This window comes from Myotis davidii, unplaced genomic scaffold (genome assembly GCF_000327345.1).
Source record: "Myotis davidii unplaced genomic scaffold, ASM32734v1 scaffold401, whole genome shotgun sequence".
NCBI classification, from domain to species: Eukaryota; Metazoa; Chordata; class Mammalia; order Chiroptera; family Vespertilionidae; genus Myotis; species Myotis davidii.
In genome coordinates this window covers 2,001,576-2,006,636 of record NW_006291020.1, presented here as the reverse complement: position 1 = coordinate 2,006,636, position 5,061 = coordinate 2,001,576, and positions in this window count along the sequence as shown.

Here is a 5,061-nt window from a genome sequence, read left to right as displayed (position 1 = left end):
CTCTGCCACTGCTCTTGGGGGGCGGGGGGTGTTCCTGCTCATGGACGCCACCCTCCACTCCTCCGTGTCCTCTGTCTTGGGAAATGCCCGTCTCCTGCCCAGCCTTCCAGCCAGACCCCAGGGCATCCTCGCGTGTGCCCTCTCCCAGCAGCAGCAGCCTGTGGATCCCACCTTCTAAAGAGCTGCCCCGGCTGCCATGCCCTCCGGGACCCCACCGCACCTGCTGGCTCGCCCTCCCCCTGCCCTCCTCCCACAATGCCACGCTTGTCTCCTTGCTGAACGAAGCGGCCGCTCTAATCACCCAGGCGGCTTTGGGAAGCTGCAGTCATCTCGCACTGCCTCTGTGACGTGCGAGTCTCACCTTCACTCTTGCTGGGTTGGTATTCTAACTTCAATAGTTCTCTTATTTTACCTTTTCCTTGCCCTGGAAGACACACGTTGCACCTGCTGGTTCTGTTTCTCTGGCAAACCTGTCCTAACCACACTGTTGGTCCTGTGCCACCAGCGGGGTTTGCCTGTGGGAAATACTGAAGGTCCAAACCCCGTTAAATTTCCTCTCGTCCACGTTCCACGGCCGAACCCCTCCAGGTTATTGCAACGCTCCGCGTTTTTGCGCCTCCAGCCTCTTCATGGAATCTCTCTTCCTGGAGTGAGTTCGCCCTGTGCCCAGCGAGCTTAGGCCCTTCCAGCACTCCGGTGTCGCCCGCTCCGCAGAGGTGTCCCGCTCCCGGGTTCTGGGCTGCCTCTGGCAGCTTCCCTCCCAAACTTCACTGCAGCCACCTGGCCCCTTTCTCCCTCCTGGGCCACGCGAGCCAGCACAGAGCGGCTCCGTGCTGGGGTTGGTGCCAGGGAAGCACCCGCCTCCTGTGTTCATAAAGCCAGAGGATGTTCGGAGAACTCAGAGACTTTGGCTCCTCCTGGCACGGGAGGCAGGAGGAGTCAGGGTGTTGACTGCCCAGGACGCAGGGCTATGCGTGGCCTCCAACTTAGTGGCTCAGTGCCGTGGGCTCATTACTTAACCAACTTTTTAGCTCAGCTGTCTCACCTAAACGGTGGATATAATCATAGCACGAGCCCTATGGGATTCTTATAAGGATTAAGTGGGATCAGCCCTATAAACTGCTTAGCGTATTGTGTGCTTGGCAATTAGCACCACTTCTAAAGACACCGTAAGAAAACAATCATGACCGTTCCCGAATATTTACTGTACAGAATTTTTATCTAATTGTTAAAATAGTAAATATACAGGAAGGGAAGCTTGGGTAAATGAAACATGATCCATTCATAAGATGGAATAATTTACAAACAGTAAAGTGATAACATTATTTGATAACATAATTATCTTTATATGTTGTTGAATTAAAAATTAGATATAAATCTTGTTAATATTTTATTTACTCATATGGTTAAAAACTTATAGGAAAAAAACCAGTATTCCTCTGTCCCTCTCCCCAGCAGCAGTTACTGTCCTCTCTTTCTTTAAACATTTTTAAAAATTGTATTGATTTTTTAGAGAGAGGTGGGGGCTGGGGAGAGAGATTGGTTGGTTGTCTCCGCAATGGGCCCCATGGGATTATACCCACATGGGTATGAGCCCGGACCGGGAATCGAACCTGCCACCTCTTGGTGTATGGGAGGACGCCCCAACCAGCTGTGCGCCCGGCCAGGGGTGTCACTGTCCTCTCTTTATGCTGTTACATCTGCCATTTCTTCCTAGGCTGCTGGACGGTGTATGCATGCTGCTAAGTTTGTTGATTTTCAATGTTAGACATGATTTACTCTCTTCCTACCATAGGAGACATGAATTTAGCACCCCCTTTCCCCTGCCACACAAGCTTCCCCTTTTCTCATCATCCTAATACCATGAGTTTTTGTTAAGTCAATATTGACATTGTTACAATCGTATTTCTAGTTGAGGCCTAGTATACTGTGATTATATTTCCTTTCTTGGACAATTTGTTTTAACCCTTAGAGTTTGTAGTTGCCTCTGCTTTTTTCTTCTGTTTTCTGGCTTGTTTGTTTGTAATGTTCTCTGGTGGGCGGGATTTGAAGATGGCCCCCAAGATTCTGTCCCCTGGGGGAAAAGCCCATGCCACCCCCTTCCTTGAGGCTGGCAGGGCCTCTGAATATGATGGGGTGTCACTCCTGGATTATGGCAAGAAGGACTTTCCAGATGCAGTTAGGATTCCTAGTCAGTTTACTTAGTTAATTAAAGGGAATCATTTTAGGTGTGTCTCACCTAATCGTATGATCCCTTAAAAGAAGAGAAGGTCCCTCCCGCTGCTCTGGAGGGAGACAGCCAGCAGCGAAGCTCTGCGTGGATGGCGTGGAGGCCTGTGGGAGCCGAGGGCCTCAGCCCGTAACCGGAACAGAGCCCGCCGGCAGCCCGCCTGCTGGAAAGGCCTGACTGTGGTTACGGTTTCTCTTGTTCTCTTCTGCTGCCTGCATAGTCTGTTTCCTCAGAATTCCTTTTTTTTGCTTTGGTTTGACTTAAATGTTGGATGGTCCCTGACTGCGTGGTCTCTGACTGCATGGTCATATCTAAGGTGGAGGCACAGATATGATGATGACCTGCCTATGAGCAAGGGCAGGCGTGGCAGAGGGCCTTCCCCATTTGATGGGCGGGAGGTACTTGGGGACGGGTCATTTCACTGAGGAATCAAGTCTCTTACCTAAGGACTGTGTCTTTCTCTTCTTTCTTTTTTTGTGAAATCTCACTTGAGGAGAATACACACACACACACACACACACGCACACACATGCACACGCACACACATACACACACATACACACACATACACACACACACGCAGTCACACACACACATACACACGCACACACAAGCACACACGCACACGCACACACGTACACACGCACACATACACACATACACACACACGCTCACATACATACACACACGCACACATACACGCACATACACGCATACACACACATGCACACACGCACACATACACACACGCACACATACCCACACGCGCACACACATACACACACGTACACACACATACACACACATACACACACATACACACACGCGCGCGCGCGCAGATAGAACTATGACCAGGAAAGAGAATTCCCTGTTTTCAAAAATAAAATAAAATACATTTTTACTGATTTCAGAGAGGCAGGGAGAGGAGAGGGATAGAAACATCAATGATTAGAGAGAATCATAGATTGGCTGCCTCCTACCCGCCCCCTACTGGGGATCGAGCCGGCAATCCAGGCATGTGCCCTTGACCAGAACTGAAACTGGGGCCCTTCAGGCCACAGGCAGACGCTCTATGTACTGAACCAAACCGGCCAGGGCTCACCCAAGGATATTTTTCCACTGATTTTTAGAGAGTGGAAAGGAAGGAAGGAAAGGGGAGAGAGAGAGAGAGAGAGGTAGAGAGAGAGAGAGAGAGAGAGAGAGAGAGAGAGAGAGGTGAGAGAGAGACAATGTGCCCTAACCAGGGTGGAGATCGAACCTACAACCTAGGTACTAGTCCTTACTGGTCATTGAACCCGAGACCCTTGGGTGCGCGGGTGGGCGCTCTAACCACTTTGCCACCTGCCAGGGCAGGACTGGCCTTAACCCTCTGTGTTCAGTGTGGCCCGTACACCTGCCCATCAGTGACTCCTGGCTCCGAAGACAAATGCTTCCAAGCCCTCTCTTCTGAAAGTCAGGCTCTTGCTTTCCGAGGCGGCGGGGGAGGGACAGCTGCCTGGCTGGTGGCTTGGGGTCTCCAAAGGGAACTGTTTCTGATATAAATTTTCAAGGCATCGTCCCATCACCTGGTCCCACCCAGACGCACCCACACCCTCCCTTTCAGAGGAAAGCAATGGACCAGTCCCTGAGATGCTCAGACTTCCGTGCACACTGTCCTGCCTGTGGTTTCTCCCCAGAAGCTCAGTGTTCTCTGAGCTGCTCCTTCGTGACCTTTCCCGACCCCTCTGACCCGTTCTCTCCGGGGCCGGCCTTGCTTCTCACCGGGAAATGGTCAGTGTTCTCTGAGCTGCTCCTTCGTGACCTTTCCCGACCCCTCTGACCCATTCTCTCCGGGGCCGCCTTGCTTCTCACCGGGTCCTCCGCCTGCCCTCCTCCCCCTTCCCTGGCTGCCCAGCACTGTGTTGGTCTCACCGGAGCGTCTCCTCCACAGAGAAACTTTCCCTCCAACCCTTCCAACCCCATCCTCCCACCCGCCTGGCGCCCATGTCCCCCACCTCCCCTGTGCCACGGCCTGAGCCTGTCCCCGTGTCGGTGGCTTGTTGTCTGCACGGTCACCTCTCTCTCGTTAAACCCGGGAAGGTGCAGGCACGCCTGCTCCATCCGCCCCAGGAGGCCCGGGCACCTCGCAGGCACCGAGTGCGCTTTTGGCATGGTCCCAGCCCTGACTTGGTCTTCCCTTTTGCTTTTATTCTCCTTCTGTTTTGACCCCCCGACTTCCTGTTGCAGCGAGAAGAGCCCACAGCCCCAGGGTCCACTGGGGGTTGAGGAGGAGGCGCTGCCCAGCCCTGGGTCCCAGTCTGCGCCTGGTGCGTGGGAGACAAAGGGACGCGTCTAGTATCTTCCCGGGAGGCGTGGGCACCTCCCCGAGTGCAAGTGCGTGGCTGTCGGAGGAGAACACGCCGCAGAGCTGTCTGGACCGAAGCTACTCTGCACCCTGGTGTCTGCGCCGGTTCCCCTCGCTGTGGGCAGAGCAGCCCCAGGGAGACGCTAAGGGGCTTTCTCCCTCCGGCCACCCTGGGATTAGGGCCACGGGCTTGGCTTGCAGGGGGCAGAGACCAGGCTCAGAGCTCTGCTGGTGGGAGGTGAGCAGTGGGTGTGTAGGATCCGCCAGGAGAGGGGGACCCTCCGGGGACGCCCTGGGAGAGAGGACCTTCTCTCTTTGTCCTGACCTGTGACCTGGGATGGCGATCACGTTCCCTGGCACCGCGCCCTCGGCCTCCGTACAGGCTCTGAGTCGGGGCTGCCGGGTGGCCCAGGGACGTAGGCTCTGGACGTGTCAGGAGAGCCTGCCTGGGCCTCATGCTTGCCCGTCCCTCCGGGCCCTCCTTCCT